The sequence below is a fragment of the Tasmannia lanceolata genome, unplaced genomic scaffold (assembly GCF_043159265.1).
Source record: "Tasmannia lanceolata isolate RefF3 unplaced genomic scaffold, GAP_Taslan_0.1 ptg000006l, whole genome shotgun sequence".
Taxonomy (NCBI): Eukaryota; Viridiplantae; Streptophyta; class Magnoliopsida; order Canellales; family Winteraceae; genus Tasmannia; species Tasmannia lanceolata.
The window spans coordinates 19065201-19079958 of NW_027518683.1; positions in this window are offsets into that span (position 1 = coordinate 19065201).

Below are 14758 nucleotides of genomic sequence, written 5' to 3' on the forward strand. Positions count from 1 at the left end.
GCTCCGTCCTTCGTGAAGTCTTGCCATGACTAAATCGCCCTTTTGGGTTTTCGATTTAGCGGACCGCGTGCCTTAATTTTTGCCTGGACTGTCTGCCCTTGCAAATTTTCCATCCAGCAGGCCCAATGCCCTGATTTTTGCCTAAACTGCCCTTTCGGGTTTTCAGCTTAGCGGGTCTAAGACTCTATCATTTTTTCTTTTTCTGTTTCTCTACAAACCTGGGCCTAAATACACCAGAAGGACTTTCAGGTAGGCTTAGGTTAAAAAAAGGCTAAACCCTAATGTATTTGCATGTTACTGGACCGAATCTGGACCCTCCAGACTTCCTACGTATCCCTGAAGAAATGGGAATCAGATCCGCGTAGTTCGCCCCATTTGGCTTTGCAAAAGAAGTGACCGAACCCGAGTTAATCAGGCTACCTACGTACCCTTAAAAAGGGATCAGGTCATAACGTAGTTCAAACTACTTTTTTTTTTTTTTTTTTATATATATATTTAAAAAAATGCCCCTAGTTTGGGTTCATCAAAGAAACAAATTGTTTTATAGGCCCAAAGGGTTTGCAAAACGGTTTAAAACATTTAGGCTGTTGATTCAAAGCTCAGGTCGATCAAAGACGGCCTCCTGGTGTATTTAAGCATAATACTTTTTTAACTGATCCAGGTTTGTAGGTTCATTTAATTTTTCTCCATTTTCATTGAGGAGTCTTACGGCTTTTCCAGGCAAGACTTCATCAACGATGTAAGGACCAGACCAGTTTGGCCTGAATTTACCTCTCGGGTCAAATACCGGTGCCCTGTAGGACTTCAAAACTAGATCTCCGGGCTTCAAATCTCGAACACGAACTTTCTTATTAAAAGCTCTCTCGATTCGCCTCTGATATCCCTGAATATGGTACAAGGCTCTCAACCTCTTCTCGTCTATCATATGCAGCTCATCATGTCTGGCTCTGGCCCAATCAGACTCTGGCAAGTCAGCTTCCATCATCACTCTCAAAGAGGGAATCCTTACCTCAACGGGGAGGACTGCTTCCATTCCGTACACCAAAGAATATGGAGTTACACCTGTTGAAGATCTGATCGATGTCCGATAAGCCCATAAGGCATATGGAAGCTTATTCGACCAGTCCTTATAAGTCTCAGTCATCTTGCTAATAATGACTTTAACATTCTTATTTGCCGCCTCTACAGCCCCGTTTGTTTGAGGTCTGTAAGGAGATGACTTGTGATGTCTTATTTTAAATTCTTCACACAGGTGTAACACCTCTTTCTTGAAATGCGACCCATTATCTGAAATCAGCTCGTGAGGCACTCCATATCTGCAAATAATGTTGGCACGGATGAACTTCGCAACTGTGTTTGACGTTATGGAAGCATACGAAGCGGCTTCAATCCATTTCGTAAAGTAATCAATTGCGACCAGAATATACTCATGCCCGCTCGAAGATTTCGGATAAACCTTCCCAATTATATCAATTCCCCAGACTGAAAATGGCCATGGAGAAGTCATAGAGTGCAACTCCGAAGGAGGAACATGAATAAGATTTGCATAGACTTGACACTTATGGCATTTCTTCACAAATGCGAAGCAGTCTGCTTCCATTGTGGGCCAATAGAATCCAAGCCTCAAAATCTTTCTAGACAACATCTTGCCATTCATATGAGGTCCACAAACTCCCTCATGGGTCTGCTCAATAAGCTCTGCGGCTTTGTCTTCATCAACACAGAGAAGCTGTATGCCATCAAATGACCTTCTGTACAGCTCTTCACCACAAATAACGAAGTTGGCAGCTAACTTCTGAAGAGTCTTCCTCTCTTTACTTGAAGCTTCTGGAGGATGCCCTTTACCAGCAATAAAATTCTTGATATCTATATACCATGGCTTCCCATCTGGACACCTGGCTAAAATCTCTATTGCATTCACATGCGAAGGGGCCCACTGAAGTCTGACAACTAGCGGCTGAACCTCCATTGATATAGAAATGTCTAACATCGAGGCCAAAGTAGCCAAAGCATCAGCAAAATGATTTCTGGTCCTTGACAAGTGAGTGAACGTAATGTTCTTGAACTTTCTGACCAAAGATTCCAAATAAGTGTTATAAGGGATCAATTTATCTTCTCGAGTTTTCCATTGCCCATTAATCTGGCAAATGATCAAGATAGAATCCCCAAACACATCAATATCTTGAATTTCCAAAGCTAAGGCTGCCTCTAACCCGGCGATGCAAGCTTCATACTCGGCCATATTGTTCGTACATTCAAACTGTAGCTTGATAGAAACAGGAATATACTCTTTCCGAGGGGATATAAGCACAGCTCCTACTCCTTGTCCTCGACTGTTGACAGCTCCATCAAAATACATAAGCCACTTAGTACTTGAAGCTTCTTCTTCAATATCCATGATCTCTTCGTCCGGAAATTCTGCCTTCAGAAAAGCATTTTCTTCAACGGGTGCATCGGCCAACTGTTCAGCAACAACACGCCCTTTAATTGATTTCTGAGTGACATAAGTGATGTCAAACTCAGACAATAACAACAACCATCTTGCGGTTCTTCCTGTAAGGGCCGGCTTTTCAAACAAATATTTTAACGGATCCATCCGCGAAAGCAAAAAGATCTTGCTCGAAAGCAAATAATGTCTAAGCCTCTGGGTAGCCCAAACTAATGCTAGACATGTCTTTTCTAACACCGTGTACTTTAACTCGTACTCCAGCATCTTCTTACTGATATAGTAAATGGGCTTCTCCCTTTTAGACTCTGAATCTTGCTGAGCAAGCATGCAACCCATGGCTGTATCTGTGATAGACAAGTACAACAATAACGGCTGACCTGGAATGACAGGTGATAGAACAGGGGGCAAGGATAGACACTGCTTAACCTTTTCAAAAGCCTCCTGACACTCTTCATTCCATTTCTTCGAGGAATTCTTCTTCAGAAGCTTGAAAATAGGTTCACATGTCATCGTCAGATGTGATATGAACCGTCTCAGATATTGAACTTTGCCAAGGAAACCTCGGATCTGCCTCTCTGTCTTTGGCGGCTGCATTTCTTGAATCGCCTTAATCTTTTGCGGGTCTACTTCGATCCCTCTTTCACTGACCATAAACCCTAAGAGCTTTCCTGATGTAACACCAAAGACGCACTTATTCGGATTTAGGCGGAGCTGATATTTCCTGATTCGCTCAAAGAACTTTCTCAGGGCGACAGTATGCTCAGGTCGAGTCTTGCCTTTCACAATCATGTCATCGACATATACTTCGACCTCTTTATGGATCATATCATGTAAAAGAGTTGTAGCAGCCCTCTGATATGTAGCACCAGCATTTTTCAGACCAAACGGCATCACCCTGTAGCAGTAGGTACCCCACTGAGTAATGAACGCTGTCTTCATCATGTCCTCGGGTGCCATCTTAATCTGATTGTATCCTGAGAATCCATCCATAAAGGATAGAAGAGCATGACCAGCTGTATTATCAACCAGGAGATCAATGTTTGGAAGAGGGAAGTCATCTTTAGGACTTGCCTTGTTCAAGTCCCGAAAATCGACACACATTCGAACTTTCCCGTCCTTTTTGGGCACCGGTACGATGTTCGCAAGCCATTCTGGGTATTCAACCACTTGAATGAATTTTACTTCTAACAGTTTCTTTACTTCTTCATAAACCTTCAACTCCCATTCAGTTTTGAGTTTTCGGAGTTTTTGCTTTTTTGGCTTAATACCAGGGATTAAGGGTAAGCGATGCTGAACAATTTCCTCACTTAATCCTGGCATGTCATCATATGACCAAGCAAAAACTTCCTTGAACTCTTTAAGTAAGGCGATTAATTCCTCGCGTTCTTCAGGAGATAAAGTTTTGCCAATTCGAATTTCCCGAATCAAGGTTTCGTCACCTATATTCACGGTTTCAATTTCCTCTTCGAGTGGTTTTGCTCGGCGACTCTCATCCTGTTGAATCATGTATTTGATTTCAGGAGGAGTGTCGTCGGCATCCTCATCAGAGGGGGAGTCTTGATTGTTATTATTAAGTTTATCAGATTCTGAAGCAGAAACATTAGAAGTAAAAGTAGAGGCAGGAATGTACACAGAAGAAGAATGCTGTATTTCATTAAATGTTGAATCAAGTACATCGAATGAAGAATTACCCACATCGGGCTTTACAATGGACTCTTGAAACAAATTTACAGACTCAACGTATAGATTGACATTTGTGTCAATTAACTCTGAACTATGCATTAAAAGAATATCTGACTCAGCATCTGATTCAACCTCATTAGAAGAAGGAGAATCAACATCGACCTCGGAAGACTCGACCTTTATAGTACCTGCATGAAAAGAATCGTTAGAATAAACAGACTCTGAATCAGACTTAAAGACTGACATGGACTTACGGACAACCGACTTTTTTGAAGGGACACGACTGTTTAAGTAAGTAACCTGAGGTATGACCTGAAAGGTCCAGTTAGTCAACGGTTCCTCTGCCGGGGTGATTAAATGAGTAGGATTCAGAATTACAGCCCTTCGATCAATTACGGCAATAATCTGCGAATCTTCAAGGAACATTGAATTCAGCAGGCTCGGCTCTATATGCTCTGCCCAATCAGCTTCTGACTCAGCTTCTGTCTGCACACCGATCTGCTTGTCCTCTAACTGCAAATCGAAGAAAATTTCAAAACCTGGCAACCTCTGTCCTGAATTCTCATCCAACCAAGTTTCGGCAAAACCACAGAAAGGGACATCAGCACCCTCTTGTCTAAACCGGCCATTCATTGTCAAATTAATTGGCGCCATTGGTAATTCTAACCCTCTTCGGCGACATTCAGCCCATTTCCGCATCAGCTGCTTCATCTCTTTAACCTCTTTCTTTGAGGGCTTGTATCCCAGCCCAAATAGACCGCTGAAGGATTCGAACTCAGGAAATTCGGTCAAACCCTGATGGTATTTCCCCAGCCCTGCACCTGGCATGTATCCCTGTCGACGAACCATTCGAACGACATTCGAGTTTGTACTGGTCAGAAAACAAATTTCATCCTTTATAGCTTCCTTGAAGGTGATGGCAGTTACTTCTAGCGAGAACCTAGTTAAACTAATATCCTCAGCCTTCTCCACAGTCAGGTCCTGAGTAATCAGCCCTATTTCAAGATCTGGGTCTCCCTTTACAGTTACCACTCCGTTTTTGCGAAGAAACTTCAGCTTTTGATGAAGAGAAGATGGAACAACCCCAAACTTGTGCAGCCAAGGGCGGCCCAGCAATAACAGAAATGAAGCTTTGATGTCCAGAACTTGAAACTCTATTTCAAAGTCTTCTCCTCCGATCTGTATTTCGGTGACCAGAGTTCCGATCACATCTCGGCGAGTACCATCGTACGCCAGAATACCCTGTTCAGATGGGATGAAGTCTGCGGGACCAAATCCAAGAGTTGTAGCAGTACTCAGTGGGCAGACATTCAAAGCAGAGCCGTTGTCAACCAACACCTCTGGTACCCTCTTTTTATTGCAAACCACTGTGATTTTCAAAGATTTTGTGTGGTCTCGGCCTTCAGCAGGCAAATCATCATCAGTGAAAGACAAAGTCTTAGACACTCTTGTCATGGCAACCAAGCTCACCAATTCATCAGGAGTAGTGTCAACTGAAATCTGTGCTGAATTAAGCTCTTGAAGGACTAACTTTCTGTGCTTAGATGAGGCCATGAGTAAACCCCATACTGAGATATTAGCTTGAGTCTTTTTCAGCTGTTTCAACAAGCTCTCTTCTTCTTCATCGGCGCTGGCCTTACTGACTTTATTCTGTCTTTGGTTTTCAGCATTTCGCGCAACCTCTGCAGGATTTTCTACACTCAGCTCTGGAGGTTTGAATACACGCCCGCCTCGGGTCATATGACGCATTTCGTCACAAAAGTCATCTAGCGACAACAGTTCATCTTCTTCAAAGTCCTCAGCCCGTAGGACATATGGAGCTCTTCTCATATTTCTGACATTGTCAGTCTGAAATACACAAGATTGAGATGATGATGACTCAGCAACTTCGTCATCATCGAAGGAAATCACGTAACGCTCTCTCCTTTCTGCCCCTTCCAGCTCCCTATCATCAAACTTCATGACATAGGTTTTTTCTGTGGTAATGGCACAAATAATGGTTGATGGATCAAGCAGAGGCTCACTAGCAAAAATTGCATTGATAGTAGGAGGAGGCATGGCATGATGGTTGGGAAGTGGGTTTTGAGTGACGTTTGGTCTCTCCACTGCCAATTCATTTTTGTCAATCAGATTTTGAATGGCATGCTTCAAGGCCAAACAGTTTTCAGTCAAATGCCCTGGACCTCTATGGTATTCACAATATTGGTCCATCTTCCAGAATGCGGGCAAAGGATTGGGTGGAGGTTTGATATCTGGGAGCCGGATCTTTCTATCTTTCATGAGCCTCTTGAATATCATTATTATGGGATATGGAAGAGGATCAAATTTCCTGTCAAATGTACCTCTCCTGGGTGCTCTGGCAGCTTCTGTAACAACCTTGGCCACAGGCCTGGTGTAACTGACAGCATGAACTTCTTTGGGCTGGACCATAGGTCTTTTCCCATCTCGGATCTCTGTAGAAACCTTTGCTCTCAGACCCTTTGCTATAGCATCTTCCGTCTGAGTACCCGTCTTGATTAAGTGATCAAAACTCGGGTAATGCTGAGGAGCGAGAAAATGAAAGTATTGGGGAGACAAACTCTTCAGAACCAGCTTTATCTGCTCTGATTCAGTCATTCTCTGGCTTAGCTGGGCAGATTTGCGTCTCCAGCGCCTAATAAAGAAAGTGAAGGTCTCTTGAGGACCTTGCTTCAGCTGTTTTAGGTCCCTCTTCGTGACCTCTATGCCTTCTTCCATCGAGAATTGTTCTATCAATTTCTCAGAAATGTCTTCTAAAGTTCTCACTTCTTCGGGCTTCAACCTCAAGAACCATTTCTTAGCGATTCCTGTCAGAGAGATCGGAAACAACTGCGCCATCTGCTCACGGCTCAGACCGTACTGCTGGGACAAAATGATAAACCACCTCATGTGGTTACGCGGACACCCGGTTCCGTCATATTTGTCATAATCAGGAGCTTTGAAGTTAGGTGGCAGAGATACTGTCGAAGACAGTATCAGTTCAGAGACATCAAACTTCTTAGGCCCCTGGACCTTCATCTGCTCCATATCATGAGCCATCCTGCTAAATTTTTCGGACATTTCTTTCTCAAATTTTTCAAATTTCTCTTTTTCTTTATCAGCCCCCGGAGCACAATACTCTGCAGCATATTGGGCGTCATCTATATCAACCTCAAAGGGCGAGATATCAGGCCTACGCGCTTCCGGAGATGCAGCGCGAGTATTCTGAAGTATCGGTCTAGAGGTGGAAGTCTTATCACTTATCTGGGTCTTCATATTGGCCATTTCTTCTTTCATACCCGCCATGTCCCGAGTAAGGTTTTTCATCATCTCTTGCATACTGAGCAGAAGGTCAGTCGAGTCAGTCATTTGGTTCACTTCAAAGGAACCGGAAGACTCTGGTGAAGGAGGTAAATGTACTGCGGATGACACAGGAGAATCAAAGTGACGAACAAGTCTAGACACTGAAGTAGGTCTAGACCAGGCAGGTTTAGCTTGGGAGTCCTTTTTGGGAGCGATGGTTGCTATCTTTCAGAATCCTGATTGGAAGTTAACAAATTAGATTAAATGATTGACAAATGAAATAAGATAATTTGCACCAATAGAGAGGAAAGAAAAACAAACATCCTTTGTATTGATCATATTGACAGGTTACAACGCCAATGATTGGTTACAATATAAAATGCTGAAACCCTGAATCACTGACTATCTATAACATGCATCAAGTAAAAAAAAAATTTTTTAAAAAAAAAACTTTCATCTATAACGAGATCAGATTTACAATTTGCGACTCTGACTATATTCAAGTAAAACAAATGAAGACAATAAAAGAAATGATGGTTTCAAGCTGAAGATCCTCAAGATTCTGTAATCCGAGCTCTCTTGGCCTCAAGCTTTCCGGGTAACTCTCCACGTCGGACCTTAGATGTTAAAGCAAACCTCTCTTTCATGACCTTATTTCTCCAAGCAGCTATGATGGACTGAATGAGATCAGGAGACAATTTTTCACACAAAGGAGGTGTTACAGCTCCAGGGGGACAAGGGCGCCCTGTGATCTGATGAAGAAGACGGATTGGTGCATAAAAGCTTGACTTTTCTAACCCCATAAGATATACAAAGGGATATGGGTAAGTGCTAGTGATAACTCGCAAGCAAGAATGACTCACACAACAAAATTGGGTTTCCTCCACATGCTGCAACCAATTACGCCACTCATCAATGGATTGTGGTCGGTTGGCCATTGGTTGCCAAGATGAGAAATCTTTCAAGGTGTACTTGTTGTGGCTTATCCTCTGGAGGATAGTGAGTTTTTCACAAAGCCATACGTACAAGAGTTTGACACACCCAAAAAAATTGTCATGAACCTCCTGACGAGCAATAAGATCCAGTCCGGAGAAAGATTCTGCGAGTATGGTGGGAACAGGATTCCTCCCTTCATTAATTTGATCCACCACAGCTAACAGGGCCAAAGGAGCATTATAAGAATCACTACGAAGCACGTAACGTGCGAAGACACCAAAGATTAAGGCATTACGCCGACAATTCTGAAAGCGGGAGTCGGTAGGGTTGACATTTGTAGAAAAAAGTTTGATTAAGTCCTGGACTCGCACGCTTGTGTCTGTGAGGCATGACAGAGCATCAACCGTGGAATTTTTAAACAATTTGCAGAAAAGATAATGAGGGTCATCTGGATTCAAAGGTTGGACCCAAAGTCCCTCCAATGGGAGCTCTAATAGGACACACCAATCTTCAAAGATGGGACAAAATTCAAAGGAACCGAATCTAAAGACATGAAGATCAGGATCCCAAAGATTGGCAGCTGCTTGGAGAAATTTCCAGTCTACACCGAGTATGCTCAGATGATTGAAGGTACTGATAAACTTTTCGGCCATACTCCTTTCTGAATGCTCACGAGGAAGAGTTTTAAGAGTCTCCTTTATCCAATTCTTCAACACATTATTGGCCATGATCAAACCTAATCATCCAGACAAGACAAAATTATGAGAAAAAGGAGATACCCATAAACAAATGAAAGGGATAAATTTGCTGATCAATTACAGGAGAAGGATACAATCTGAGACATTTGAATTTTTCATCAAAGATGAGAGATAATCAAGAGATCAGACAATAGACCACGGCCATAAAATGACAAAGTAGGTCGCTAACCGGATCCAAATCTGGCGATGAATATCATCAACTGTGCGATCAAGAGGATCAAAATGATAGACCATGGTCATAGAGACAACGGACAAGCCATCAACCAGATCTAAGACATAACAAGTAGACAGACAAATAAGGATCTAATCCTACTGAATGATGTATACATGGGAATCCAGATAAGGTAGACCGACTCCAAAGGATAGCAACCATGCTTAACATGTTTTTGGATAAAATCCAGCAGCATAACGGCTATACGAGGAGGTCAAGGTCCAAACTAAGTAAACTGACTCTAAAGAGTAGCAGTCATGCTCAAAATGTTCTGCGAAAAATTCGACAGCATAACGGCTAAACAAGAAAGTCAAGAAAAGGTAAACTCACGGTTTTCCTAACTCTAAGAAATAGCGATTATGCTCAAAACATTTTGCGAAAAATTCGGCAGCATAACGACGCTAGACAAGGAAGTCAAGAAAAGGCAAACTCACGGTTTTCCTAACTCTAAGGAAATAGCGGTTATGCTCAAAATATTCTGCGAAAAATTCGGCAGCATAACGACGCTAGACAAGGAAGTCAAGAAAAGGCAAACTCACGGTTTTCCTAACTCTAAGGAAATAGCGGTTATGCTCAAAATATTCTGCGAAAAATTCGGCAGCATAACGACGCTAGACAAGGAAGTCAAGAAAAGGTAAACTCACGGTTTTCCTAACTCTAAGGAAATAGCGGTTATGCTCAAAATATTCTGCGAAAAATTCGGCAGCATAACGACGCTAGACAAGGAAGTCAAGAAAAGGCAAACTCACGGTTTTCCTAACTCTAAGAAATAGCGGTTATGCTCAAAATATTCTGCGAAAAAATTCGGCAGCATAACGACGCTAGACAAGGGATCCCCATAACTTAACCAAAGGTATATGAACAATGGTTACCAGAAAGAGGTAATCAACTGATGGACTGAGCAACGGTGAAAATATACTACAACGGGTCAAAACCCTATAATCAACAGATCAGGGACTAAACCTGGCCAAGGTAATGGCGATCAAAAGTCACTGGCTAGATCTAGATCTGAATAACGAAGGGATATAACCAATTGAAATGAATAAGGAACTCTAACTAAGAGGAGAACCCTAATATACATATAATCAGTATATATAAGCATATATATATGCACACAAATCCTAACCAGGGGCACCAACCCTAATTCTAATCTAGCTGAGTCAAGAAAATCTCGACTTAAGACAGACTGATAGTGTATTAGGACCGTGCTGTAGCTATGTAAAATGAGCTACCCTAGTCTACAAATGGGGCAAAGCTCCTAACTCTAAGCTCCACATGTGTAAGCAACACACGTTCGACCCTATATGAATGCAATATACTTATATAAACACGGGTACTTCCTAGTTGGATTTCACTAGGTCAGTAAGTATATACATAATATATAAAACAAAGGAGAGCTCCGGACTCAATCTACTGGGTACTATGCGTATGAAACATACCTAATATGTATAACACAAGTACACCTAGTGTTATACATAGTATGTTTCATTGCTCATCGGCTGCTGTAAACACAAGTACACCTAGTGTTTACGGCTGCAGCGCTGGCGCATAGCTTGGAAATAGATTCAACAGTACCATCAGGGTGAAGACATCCCAGTCGGGTACGCATTGAATCTATCCCGTGGAGCCAAGAAGGAAAAACAATGAAAGAAATAACAAATATGATAATGCATGATGTGTAGTGTGTGAATCCCTTGTTTTAATTACGCACCTATCTGGTGCCCCTGGATTCTAAGCGAAAAGGTTCCCATCTTAAAATAATTTTAACCCAAATTTTCCCAAAGTTAGTAAAAATGGCATTTTAACAGAGTTAGGCAATGTTTCAAGAAATCCCCAGCAGAGTCGCCAGCCTGTGGACCCCGATCCGAGATAGGCGGCGAGGGAACGGGTCCCTAACACCATCTGGATCATCCACGTGTGTGAGAGCTCTACCAAGGAACTCTCGAAACGGATGCCACCCTCATAGCATAGCACGAGTGGCGATATAAAAGAAAGAGATATGTCTCGATCCGGAACCGAGGTTCGAAACCGAGACATACCTGAAATAAACTCAGAGTCGCCATCCATGGATATGCCATGGAACCCTAAAATCAAATCCTCTGTGCAATGGATAACCAGAAATATATATGGGTTCGTGCCTGGTTACGAATGGGGAAGGTCTGAGAGCACCCCCGATTCGTCCGAGTGCAAGCACTTGGTCTCTTATGCCATTTATTATTAACTCCAAAGAAGTTTGGGTAAAAATCATCTGAAATGAGAACAATCCTCAGGAATCGTCTACCTAAGCATGCATTTCCTGAGGATAAAGATAATAAACACACATAAAATGAGATGAAAGATGTGTTACCTAAGCGTAGCTAGGTTATGAGTGACATGCCTAATGGGTGTCTAAATTCTGATGTGCAAACACATGCAAGCTACAGCAAAAGGTATAGGATCAGTACGAGAAAGTAAGAAAACACATCAAACATATAATAACAACATAATAAATCCTAAGACTCTAAATTATTAGCCCGAGTCCTCGGATGGTCTGGTATTCATCCAAAGAAGCCTACGTATCCCCGCCTCCACGAGAATCAAGGCAACGTAGTTCTTCGCGCCTATTCTAAGCTATGATGCCTAAGACACCTAGCCCTCTATCCTAGACTCGATCTAAAAGACCGGACCATTTATTAAAGTTTATTGTACGATTATTTAAATTCCAGTAAATTGTGAATTTTTAGGACATCCTATATGCCCTAACTAAATGCATGTTAGCCCTAGGCTAATGCAGGCGGTTCCTACAACCTATGTGCAACTAGGCTGTATTTCCTAAGGAAAACCAAAGGTGGACTACCGTATCCTACTCTAGTCATCATTCGGCGATGTGGATCGCCGACTGACCGGACAGAGGCGCTCCTATAACTCTAGGACAGACCCCTAACTCTAAAACAAACACAAACACACAAACAACAATCAAGCAACCTAGCAAAAGAAAAACCTAACTCTAAAACTCTCTATCTAGGAAAAACACCTAACTCTAGAGGAAGATCTTTTGAAAACAAGATTAGAAAGGTTGCTTATTCAAAGAAAAAGATTTTAAAATGTTATTTACAAAAAGTTTGGCTGGACTTGGGATATAAATCCCGAGCTGCGCTACGTACCTCGTGGGAGAGGATCAAGCCAACGTAGTTCGAAACGAACTCTCTACCTATCAAACACTTACAACAAATCAACCATTTTTTATGTTTTAAGTTTCTAATGTTTTTGAGATTTTTAATGATTTCAATGTTTATGAATTTTAAAATTTCTGATGCTTTCACCCTTTTGGCCAAAGACCGGAGGGAATATACAAAACAACATCCTAGGGACAAACCCTAGGGTGTACAGGGGAAACTATGCTCTAATAATACTATTATAAGAGCAAATGAGTCAAAGACTCCCTAATGACAGTAACTGAAGAATAAATGAGTCAAAGACTCTCTAGTAAAAGCGACTAAAGGATAAACGAGTCAAAGACTCTCTAATAGGAGCAAAAGAGGGATACAAGAGTCAAAGACTCTTCAAACAGAGTAACTGAGAGATACAAGAGTCAAAGATTCTTCAAAAAGAGTAAATGAGGGATATAAGAGTCAAAGACTCTTCAAAAAGAGTAAATGAGGGATATAAGAGTCAAAGACTCTTCAAAAGAGATGCAAACACGAGTCAAAGACTCTACTGACAACAACACAAGCCAAAGACTCCACTGATAACAACATCACACAAACAAATGAGTCAAAGACTCTCTAAAAGAGAATGAAACACGAGTCAAAAACTCCACTAATACCAACTAAAGGGCAGATGAGTCAAAGACTCTCTAAAAGAGAAGGAAACACGAGTCAAAGACTCCACTAACACCAACTAAAGGATGGATGAGTCAAAGACTCTTTAATAACACCATCTAAAAGATGAATGAGTCAAAGACTCTCTAATAATACCATCTAAAAGATGAATGAGTCAAAGACTCTCTAATCAAGGGCTGACTCCTATGCTAATAGACTATCAAATAAGGAGAAGCTCACAAGCGAAAGGAATAAGAGACCTTGTGCATATTTGGCAAAGGTAAAACATCCAACCGGGCCGGACAGCTACCTAGCCCTCAGGGTGCAACAAATGTGCAACCCAATACCCATAAGGGTAGGGGTATGAAGCCAAGCCGAGTAGGGTGTTCTTCCAAAACCAAACGGCGCACAAAGAGGAGGTTTAGCAAGAGAAATGAGACCGGGCGGGTCTAAAAGGAAATAAGAGACTTCATGCATATTTGGCAGAGGTAAAAACATCCAGCCGGGCCGGACAGCTACCTAGCCCTCAGGGTGTAACAAATGTGCAACCCAATACCCATAAGGGTAGGGGTATGAAGCCAAGCCGAGTAGGGTGTTCTTCCAAAACCAAACGGCGCACAAAGAGGATTAACGAGAGAATGAGACCGGACGGGTCTCCCAAAGACACAAAGATGGGCTCTAAGCAACCTTATCATTGCCCTTGCAAAGGGAGAAGCAAGGCTAAGACAACTAATTGACCAAATTGGTCTCTAATTAACAAAGGAACAAACTGAAGTACAACCTCAGAGAGGATTCTACAAATGAGGCTTGCCTCCAAAGGAGGATTACCTAACAAGACAGAGTATGTCTCTTAGTACAGGCTCTATCATCTAAAGAAATCTAGAAGACTACGCTAGTCTATCCAAAGAGAGAAGAAAAAGGTTACTAAGTAAACTCAAATTTCATTCAATTATTATAAAAACAAATCAAATATCCGCAAAGTAAGGTCTACAACTAAAGAGTACACAACATGTAATAATAGCAATCATAGCATGTAGCCCAATGAAGTAAAAACAATATCAAACACTCAAACACTTCAAAGCCAACCACAAACCCCGATACGGGGACTCCACTGAAATCAGATGATGCCAAAGTAATCATCTGATATCAAATACACATGATAATATTTCTACAAACCGCCTTGAAATCAGACAGTACTCATGTCGATAATATCGAATAAAGTAGTCATCTGATTTCCTCCTTCAATTAAACAATGTATTTAAAATGAAATTAATTAGCCCAGACCAGCCGCTGGGTAGCCTACAAACTTAACTAAATTACAATTACAAAGACTATAAACTTGCAGGACAGTAATTATGCATTGATGGATAATAGATATGCATTTTAGCTTAACCCAAAAATCATCATTACAAAAATAATGAAAGTATGGAACAACAGCTATGGCGATAATGGCAGCAAATATGTGCGTTTTAATTCACCCAAGATCACGATTACCAGCTTAGAAACATAAGACAACAGCTATATATTGATGGCAGAAGATATGTGTATTTTTAATCCATCCAAAACCACAATTATAAAGCGTAAAACCAAAGGACTGCAGCTATGCTACAATAGGCAGCAG